Below are 10,920 nucleotides of genomic sequence, written 5' to 3'. Positions count from 1 at the left end.
CGGTTTATGTTTGTAATATTTTCTTGGAACTATTATTTGTTGTGCTATTTTTTTCACGGTGTCTAAAGAAGTGTACAAAATTAAAAGGTTTAAAACTAGAGTTATACATATTCATTAATGTAAAACAGCGAGGCGTAGCCTTGTATTTTCTCTTTGTGTTTTGAAGTGAATAAAATCATGTTTGAAAAAAAGTTTGTTATGCTATGCTTTATTATTCGAACTCGACTACATAAACAAAAAAGTACAAAAGTTTGTAGGGATGGTTATGATTTAATTTAAAAAATGAAATATTTTAATTAGTACTTATTGTAAAGTTTGTGGTCTGATTAAAACTCTCTGTGTTTTTTATACGTTTAGTAAGGTCTTGAGAAAGAGAAATAAAGTATTCCATAATATCAATACAGTAGGCCTAGTCGTCAATTTATAGGTTAGTGTATTTTACCCAATTTATGTTTGATTATATCGTAATAGTTTTTTAGAAAAATAGTTTAGTGAGGAATAATAGTAATAAGTTCCTAAATCAGAAAGCAAAAAATATGTAATGTTGTACCATTTTATAAAAAAAGTTCGTACTGAAACTTTTAACAGAATAGACTGCCCATAGTATTCATCAGTTCAAATGCTCACGTATAATAATTTTAGAATACTTGTAATTTTAAAAATATGAATTATTGAAATTATAGAAAAATTACAGTAATATTTCTGATTTAGATGACACATTTTCATACACTTAGTGTAGTAATTTTTACTATAGTATTTTTTTTTACTATAGTAATTTTAATGTAAACAATAAACAACAAGAAGTAACTAATATTTTAAGACTTTGAAAATGAAGACTTGAAATTTGTTTAAGTGGCTTCAACATGTGGGTTTGGCTCCTGGTAAATAGACATGGGGAGAATACTTTCCTCCATTTTGCAAAGGCGGTTTCTCATTGATATCAAGGTGGGCAAGTTATAAAGTCTAGGCCATAGTTAGTTTTGTTGTTTTGTAATGTGGTTGGTAAATTTAAGTTTTTAAAATTGTAATGTACGATATTCTTCTTGTTACGGTAGTATATTGTAATTCGTATTGTGTACGATTTTTACGTATCAAATTTTGATAATATATCGGACTGTTCGATAATAGCAATTGAATAACGAATGTATGCCGCTTATTAAAGTATCCCCAATAAAAGTATAGGCTAATTATGCATAAACTATCAACATATATGCAGATTACTAATATACATAAGTAACGCATAATATATTGGGCCTGCAATTTATTGGACTAGCATTGAGATTTAAGAATGATTTAAGATAAAGATTTAGAACATATCATATCTTTCAAAGGTAACTGTTATGGACAGGACAAATTTGGTAGTGTTACATACCTATGTTATAAAAAATTAAAAGCCATCTAGCTGTTTATAGTTTCAGGTTTGGTTGTATCATATGTTATTAGTTTATACACCATGCTTTGTTTTAATTACTTATTTTAATTTTGAGTATAATTAAACTTTTTTACCTTTTCTGTTAAGGACAGGAGAGACTGTCACTACAATCAATTTGTATTTTGTTTCAAACTTATGCGAAAATTTCATATACCAATTGTCTTACTAAAAAGTAAAGAAAACAATGATTTCCCTGTTTTTAGTCAGCTGACTGAAAACAGAATTATTGTTATTGCTCTTGTAAACTAACCTAATTTTGTCATAGTGTGATGGTTAGAAATCACATAACATATGAATTTCATGTTTTAAAATTAGTTCTATTATGAATATTAAATTTAAATAAAATTTTGTAGGCTACTGTCTAAAAGTTAAAATTTTCATAAATTGGCGGTTTTTGACTTAAAAAAAAAATAATACTAAACACATAGCTGACTGTTAACTGGATAACTTCGATTGAATGGATATTTTTCCTGGTTTTGCAAGAATATTTTATAAAAATCATGAAAAATATTAACAGTATCCAATTAAACGTTGACATAGGCTCTAGAGCTTTTCCATGAACCTTTAGTAAAGTGTATTTTGTCATACTTTTTTCAAATTTGTATATTTTAAAAGATACAAATGTCTAATGTTCAGAACTTTTTTTAATCTAGATAGAAACGTTTAAACTTAGACGTTAAATTTTTCAGAAAGAGGTTTGAGACATACTTCATTTACTGTCAAGCATCTTACAAACTTAATAGCATATAAAACTATATTAATACTAGTATGTATGGATAGCTAAAAAATTGTTTAAGAGTTTAGTTGCTATACAAAATAAAAAAAGGTTATAGGCTAGTGCAATGAAAAAAAGAAACAATGCAAACTCAAATATTAACTGTTTGGTAATTATGCGTTATTATCATGTTTAACAAAATAATTAATATAACATATTATTTTAACCTACAATGTGTACAGCAAAAACCGATGTTACTTGTATCTGGGCAACCCTATGGATATCTAGAAGCAGCACATCATTAACCACAAATGTTGAGATATTGGGCTGGATCGATAGGTCTAGTCTAGTGTGGAGGATGACAGAGTTGGTGTTGCTCCCTTAGTGTTAAAGATTGTCACTAGACTGGAGATGAGGGAGTGTTGTACCCTGCCTGCTTAGATTGGAGATGCTAGAATAGAGCTGGCTTTCCCTTATTTTAAGGTGACATTAAGACTGATATATAGCCTGTTATCCCTACTCATAGGATCTCGAGAGCAGTTAGCCCCTACTCATCCTGTACTATATCCTGTCAGTCCTGAAGCTTTTAGGACTATGTCCAATGAGATGTTTCTCACCTTCTTGTCCTAAGTAAACAAAAAACTTATTATTTTTAGAGAAGTTTTGAGAATAATAGATCAAGATCTTACTTCTAATATGAAAATTTACAAAAATATTGGTTGTAAATTAAATGTTTTCAAACACAATCTTTTACAGTGGATAGAACAGTGAGCAAGAGAGTTAGGGTACTTTGCCAGACACTTGTCTACATGGGAGTAATCAATGGGAGAAACATTAGTTTTATAATAAATGTTTCCTTTAAAACCATAAATTGACTGGATTATATGGTTTTTGTGTTGTGAAAAGTAAAACTTTATTGTTTTATTTTAATGTTAGTATGTACATTGACTGAGCATGTTCTTCTTTGAACTTTTTATTACCATTAAACATTTTTAAGTTTTGTACAAAGAAAACATTTTGTCATTAACTTTGTTTTATAATATTGATATTGGTAAAACAAATTCACTGCAAATTCCTAAAATAATTGTATTGGAAAAACATTTAATTTACTTATCTAAGTTGGTTTTATATACAGAATTTATGTATTGCTAAATGTATTATTACAGTATATATTAGAGTAAACTCGGTTGAAACTCGCAACATTAAATAAATGACAAGTTATTGGTTGCTTGAGCAGACAATAAGTGTTAGATATTCTACACAGCCTTGCTGCTGCTAATTACATTCTAACAAGACTTACAGTTGAAACTCTCAACATTAAAGAAATGACAAGTTATTGATTCCTAGAGTAGACACTAAGTGTTTGATATTCTACACAGCCTTGCTGCTGCTAATTACGTTCTAACAAGACTTACAGTTGAAACTCGCAACATTAAAAGAAATGACAAGTTATTGGTTGCTAGAGCAGACAATAAGTGTTAGATATTCTACACAGCCTTGCTGTTGCTAATTACATTCTAACAAGACTTACAGTTGAAACTCTCAACATTAAAGAAATGACAAGTTATTGATTCCTAGAGTAGACACTAAGTGTTTGATATTCTACACAGCCTTGCTGCTGCTAATTACGTTCTAACAAGACTTACAGTTGAAACTCGCAACATTAAAAGAAATGACAAGTTATTGGTTGCTAGAGCAGACACTAAGTGTTAGATATTCTACACAGCCTTGCTGTTGCTAATTAAATTCTAACAAGACTTACAGTTGAAACTCTCAAAATTCAAGAAATGACAAGTTATCAATTGCTGGAGCAAGAATCAAGAATCAAGAATTTTATTGCCATTGACAATTTACATTGAATAGGCAAAGTCAACCTAGTTTGTAGTTATATAAATATTGCAAGAATAATAATGAGAAAGTACAGAATGAGATATCATTATAAATATAACTATTACGAAACAGTTAACCTAGACATCCCTTTGATAGTTTATAGATATATATAAAAAAGAGAGAAAAAAGAAAAAAAAAATTATTATAATAGTAACAATAAAATATAAAATTCAATCTTAGGCACAGTAAATTAAGTTATTTAGTTAAAATTGAACATCTATGTTACAATTTAAAAATTCATTTATACTATAAAATGGGTTTTGAAGAAGCCAATTGTATATTTTATGTTTAAAAGGTCTAAAACTAACAGACTTTGCACCATCAGGCAGCCTATTGAAAAAATTAATACAATTTAGCTTGAAAGAGGTGCCAGTTTTAGCCAGTCTATGAGGAAGTATATTGAGTTTATTCCCCCCTCTAGTGTTATAATGATGAATATTATTCCTAATTGGAAAATTCTGTAGGTTTGATTTAGTGTATAATAGTACTTGAAAAATATACAAATTGACAACTGTGGGAATCTTAAGTTCAATGAAAAGTGGCTTACAGTGATCTAGTGAACCAACTCCTGCAATATTACGAACTACCTTTTTCTGTAATAAAAGAATATTATTTATATGGGGAGAATGGCCCCAAGCTAGTATACCATATAGTATATGTGATTGAAACAGACCGAAATATGACATTCTTAAATATTCTAAGCTTACAAAGTTTTTCAATTTCCATAGTAGATAATTAACTCTTGATATTTTTTTTACAAACTGTTTCGATATGCAGGGACCATTGTAACTTAGAATCTATATAAATCCCAGAAGCTTAACAGATTCCAGATTAATTTCTTGTTTAAGGCTTAAAGTTAGGTATTGTGTTTTTTCAGGATTAGAAGATAATTTATTAGAAGAAAACCAGGAAAGAGCCTGCTCTTCTGCTAGTTCAGTAATCTGTTTTAAGTAATTAAGATCGTTTGTGACGGGCCACTAAAGTGGTGTCATCAGCATAAATAATGGAATGAACATTTAAATTTGAGGTAGATCATTTATATATACTAGAAAAAAGAAAGGTCCGAGAACTGAGCCTTGAGGCACGCCTTTCTCGACAGGCTTTACAGTTGAACATTTATTTTTTATTGAAACAAATTGACTCCTACTGAATAGATAAGATTGGAATTATTTTTAAGGAGTTATCCTCGATGCCATAAAATTTGAGTTTATTTAGCAGAATATTAAATGGAACGCTATCAAAAACGCTTTAGTAAGGTCACATAAAACTATAGAAACTGACTCTTTTTTTTCAAAAGCGTCCAAAGATAAATCAATTAAATTAAGTACTGCAGAGGTGGTAGATTTACCCTGCCGAAAACCATGTTGATTTGTGGAAAGTAAATTATTTGATTCAAAAAAATAACTAAGCTGGTTGTACATTAGTGATTCAAATATTTTTTGAAAATATAGGAATAATTGAAATAGGTCTGTAATTTTGGGGCAAGTTTTTATCTCCTTTTTTGTAAACTGGGGTTATTTTTGAAATTTTGAGCGAGGGTGCAAAATATCCCTCACACAGGCATTTGTTGAAAACAAAAGCAAGTGGTTCACTAATCAGATGAATTGTTTGTTTAATGATAGAATTAGAAGCCAATAATAATCTGTTGATTTTGAATTTGAGAATTTTGAAACCACTTTTATTACATCAGATGAAGATATTTCTGACCAAGTGAACGACAGTTGATTTCCTGCCATATTTCCCAATAGTTGTTCTGGATTGTTGGGGCTTTGATCTATTCTGTTAGATAACTGATTAATAGAGTCCAGAAAAAAAAAAGTATTTAATTCATCTAGGATCAAGATTGACCTCACTACTATGGGTTGGAGAATATTCATTGCTGATCACCTTCCACGCTGCCTTGCAGGGGTTAGTGGAATTTCCAATATACTCCTTCAACTGCTAATCTTTTTGCTTGCTCCAATTCTTTATGGTAAATTCTTTTTTGCTGTAAGTAAATGTTATAGGCAGTCTGATAGTGCTCAGACCCCCGCTTAAGTGAATTTTTGTAAATTGTATAGAGAGTTAACATTTTAGTTTTTGTTTCTCTCAAGGCAGGAGTATACCAATCTACCAGTTAGACCCTTTAGAGCTAGTTTTGTTAGAAAATTTTAATTAAAAGGAGAGCAAAAGTGCCATAGATTTACATAGGTCTTAAAAAAAATTGTCAAATAGTGTTTGTACATTAATTTTGTTCAGTTGAAAATCATTTATCATCTGCCAATTTTCTCTTTCTAAACTAGATTTTAAACAAATCAACATGTTCTTTTTTTTGTAATCTAAACATATTTGAATCCAGAATTGGTTTTTTGAGTTCCTGAAGGGCTCACAACCAAATACATGTAAAATAAAAGTGGTACATGATCTGAAAAAATAGCAGACTAGAATAGCAGACACTAAGTGTTTGATATTCTACACAGCCTTGCTGCTGATGATTACATTCTAACAATACTTACAGTTGAAACTAGCAACATTAAAGAAATGACAAGTTATTGATTCCTAGAGTAGACACTAAGTGTTTGATATTCTACACAGCCTTGCTGCTGCTAATTACGTTCTAACAAGACTTACAGTTGAAACTCACTACATTCTTTTAACTTTGAACCACCCTGTAGAGAGCTTTGGTGGATGTTAAAATATGTTTATATTTCCTATTGCAGAATTTTGAAACTAAAGATATTGTTTATTTTTATAACTAAATTGACTGTTGATTGAAATAAATTTCTATTAATTTAAGAAAATTATATTTTTATTTAAAAAATATGCATTGCCTTTTCTAAAAGATTTTTTCTATTTTACAGGAGAAGATATGATCTCAATTCCTTCTGAGGTAAGTGTGATAAGTAATTGTTTATTTACAAATCTTTCTGTTACTTTGTATTCATACAAATCTAATCTCTCGATCTTCAACTGAGTATGCTGTAGCACAATAACAGGTGAAATCTGCTATCTGTGTCAGAAGAGACAGATAGTTGTCTGAAGAGAACGTTGAAACAGCTTCACTAGGACTATTTACTCCTTTGTTCAACCTACGTTTCCCTAGAGAGCCGAAGTTGCATAGCAAGTGGTTGACCTTAGCAACCAACTAAGAGTAATAGAGCTTGGTTTTTTAAGGGAACAATCCGTTTTAACTCTGGGAAGTGTATCTCAACTCAGATTAAAGAGAAAACCCCTCTCTAGTGAGCAAGACGACCACTGGAACACGATTGGCAAGGAAGTTGATAATGTTTGATGACTACCTTACCACAGTAGCATGAGCTACATGTAGCTGTAGCAGTGTCGGCACGTTCTGACAAAGTGAACTGCACTGTTAGTGCACTATTTGTGTGAGACCAGAAATGCAATTTTCATGAATTGTATAGAAATTCCTGAAGTCCAATTATATGACATTTATTGGGCACTGCTGTTACTCCCTCAAGTCCAAAGATCAGAAAGTCCCAGATGGGATGCCAGCTCACAGAATTGTTGATGTGTTTCGTTAGTCACATAATGAACTAAATAAACTGTGGAAAATCTGTAGAACATGATACATGTATGTGTGTATGTCTACGTAATAGATGATGATTTGACTTAAAAATCTCACGTTAATTTAGAAATTTCTTTTACAGTCTCTATTTTCTTACATTATGCATTAAATATCTCCATTATTGTCATAATCGTTTTCTGAAATGAATGTATCTCAAAGGTAGTACTTTTTTAGGTATTTTTAAGGTCTTCGTGTTTGAATTTTAGATCTTCGGTTATTACTATAGGTGTTTATACAAAATTGTAAATAACAACAATACAATGTAAATAATAACTGGCCTAAAACTAAGATGCGCTTGTCAGGATGGTATAAAAAAATACAGCATTTTAACTCTCTAATTGTTGTACACATATTATTATAACACTATTTTATATAGAATTTAACAGTGCAAATGAAGTACTTTACACAATTGCAAATGCACAGTATACGTAAGTCTGTGTATTCAAACACTGCTGCTGATAACAGTCTGCACCCAACATGTCTTGACACCGGTTTCCCTCAAAATTCTGTTTCTAGGATTGATGGAAAACTTACAATATAAACTGCTTATAACTGCTTTAAAACTCATTTGAAAAATATTAAATAGTTCATGTTTTACTTAATTGGCGTGTTGTTGGAATAATATTTTTTATTTTTGTTGTTAATTATTATTTATGTTGACTGGGTTTGCCATAGCAGTGATTTTATATTTTATATTTTTCTTGACAATTGGTATTTATTTAATTACAGACTATCCTATGTGTATTTGTGATGTTTTGATCCTTGTGATAACCAATTATGTTGCTTATTAGCAACAATAAAAGTATTATATTGTACTGTGAATATGTGATGGTACACTTTATATCTACTGCTGCTATCCCTTTCTCCATTACAAAAATATCTAGTGATCCAGGGATACTAATAGTCTAAAAAAGATAACTGTAAAACAATGTATAATTTGTATTACAGCATTGTTATTACTTCATTCACTGCCACATCTTCTAGAAGTGGGTTTATACACCTCCCAACATTGCCGCTAACTGGACACTTGGTAGACAAGTGTTAGTTTTGTATCCTTAAGTGTCAATCCTCTGAGAGCCAGAGGCAATGATCTAGATTAAAGGGAGAACTGCATTTATTTAGTATAAAATGTCACCTTGGATCTAGAGATAATGTAGTCACTGAGACACTAAAAATTTTCCAGGATGAATTATATATATATATATATATATATATATACATACTAGCTGTTACCCGCGGCTTCGCATGCAATATTTAGAACCAAAGTCCTTATATTACTTAGTAAAAGCAATTATGATGTAATATGATGGGAGTCCTATAAAAATTTTAAAACGTAAGTAGACATACATCAGGCAGATATTATATAAGTACATAGTAAATAGTATCAGAGTTTCACTTAAAAACACAAATCTCGGATCACACAGGTCTCGGAAACTTACTTCGGTCAAAAAGCGTATATTTCCAGTCCTTGTTGTATATTTCAGGCCTAAGATATTTCCAGTACCATAGTAGAGTTTGCCTTGTTGTTCTGACGAAGAAAAAATATATATACTTACGTAGGACTGAGATGCCTACTTCGGTTAAAAAGTGCCTACTTAAGACCGTTTAAATTCACTTACCTATTATGTCACAGTTTAGCTTGCCATATTGCCTCGACCAAAATACTATATACGTTCGATTATCTAGTTCTCGGAAATCTATTTTAGTCAAAATCGTGTTGACATAGTTGAGTTTGCCTTGTCCTGATGAAGAAAATACACACATAAGTAGGACTGAAAAGCCTATTACGACCTAGGGGGAAGTCCTACCTACTTCTTATGTACTTTCGGTATAAGGGGGAAATCCTTATTAAGGTTATGCAACATTCCAAAATAATCGTTATTAAAGTTTTGAGTTACACTTGTTTTTTGGATTGTAGCCAGGGAAAGAAAGAATCGTTGAGGCATTTTAGTGTTCATTTCTCTGTTTTTCCAAAAGCCACTGTTAAAATGCCATATCACATTGTCAAGGAAGTCTTGTTCATTAAGATTAGTTTTATAACAGTATTTAATGCATTAGATAATTTTAATTCGTCAATGCCGCAATCTGGAGTAAAATTTATATATTAATGTTTTATTTACTATCTCAATTACACTACCGATCAAGCACTGTTTACTTATTATTGATAAAATTTAAATGTAAACAGATGTTCCAGAAAGTTTGTTGAACTATAGCTGTCAACAGCTGTTTAGTGCCAGTTTAATTTGAATTATGAAACGTAAAAACTACAATTTATTCTGAATTAAAATATTCCAGGTAACTTTTCTTAACTTTGTCTTCATAAAAACCTTCTTCGGATTTTAATGGACATTTTACAAAAAGAATTAACCGAATTGGTCCAGCCATTATCAATATTTTCGCTTACCAACACATTTTGCGATTCATTTTTATATTATAGATATAACACTATCAGCTAAAATCAGGAATGTCAAACCTATACAAAGATTAAGTGTGACAGTAGAAACTCATTTACTGTATTATATATAATCCTCACTTTGGGTCTAGATGGTGATATGATATTATCTGAAAAGCTAAAGTACAGAATAACAATCTTTTGAGCTCTAGCCGACGATCTAGTGTGACAGGAGAACTAATTTCGCTGTTTTACTCATATATAATCGTCTCTCTGTGTCTAGACGTTTATAAATTATCTGTAAAGCCAAATTACAGAATATTAACCCTTTGAGCCCTAGACAATACTGTTATGTAAAAATATCCTAAAACAGTAAATATGGATGAATTTTATTTCTGTTTGAACTCTTGAAAGTTGTTGAAGAGTTTAGCAGCAGAATTTCATAAATACTTATATTTCATGTTATTTTGTTTATTTAAATATTGATGTTTTATTTTAGTGTATGGTGATTTTATATTAAAAACTGATAAAATAATGAAATTATATATTGTTGTTTCCAAAATTGATTTGGAATAGTTGACTGGTGAAATAAATAAGTTGTACAGTATAACGACATTATTATATAATGTTAAATGAACGCCACCTTTATGCGTGTATTTCCAATAAAATTAGTGTAATTAGACGTCTGAAATAAATTTAAAATGGAGCTCCTGGCAACAGAATGATTTTTACTCAGTATCGTAGTACTCTCATCTTGAAGTCAGTATTGACTTGTTCTCCTGAAGAGCAATGATGTTCTGTTTCTGTTGGCATGAGACCAAATGAAATATTAAACTTGTATGAGGCTGAGCCACCTGCTCTTACAATGCTTTTCTCTTATTGTCTCCCTCCCACCTCCCTTCTCTAAGTCAATATTTACCAGGTAA

General features: G+C 30.6%; 1 protein-coding gene across 2 annotated transcripts in view; it reads left to right on the top strand.

The window, feature by feature from the left end:
* The first annotated feature begins 223 nt into the window (after positions 1–223).
* Positions 224–10,920, top strand: part of LOC124357398 (protein Fe65 homolog) — a 125,849-nt gene continuing 115,152 nt past the window's right edge. For both annotated transcript variants that reach the window (XM_046809161.1, XM_046809159.1), the window contains exons 1-2: positions 224–427; positions 6,878–6,906. The gene's annotated coding sequence lies outside the window, so the exon portion shown is untranslated. The remainder of the gene's footprint in view (positions 428–6,877; positions 6,907–10,920) is intronic.

This window comes from Homalodisca vitripennis, chromosome 3, assembly GCF_021130785.1.
Source record: "Homalodisca vitripennis isolate AUS2020 chromosome 3, UT_GWSS_2.1, whole genome shotgun sequence".
In the NCBI taxonomy this organism is placed as follows: domain Eukaryota; kingdom Metazoa; phylum Arthropoda; class Insecta; order Hemiptera; family Cicadellidae; genus Homalodisca; species Homalodisca vitripennis.
The sequence above is the reverse complement of the archived record's forward strand: the minus strand, read 5'-3'. Positions and strand labels throughout refer to the sequence as shown.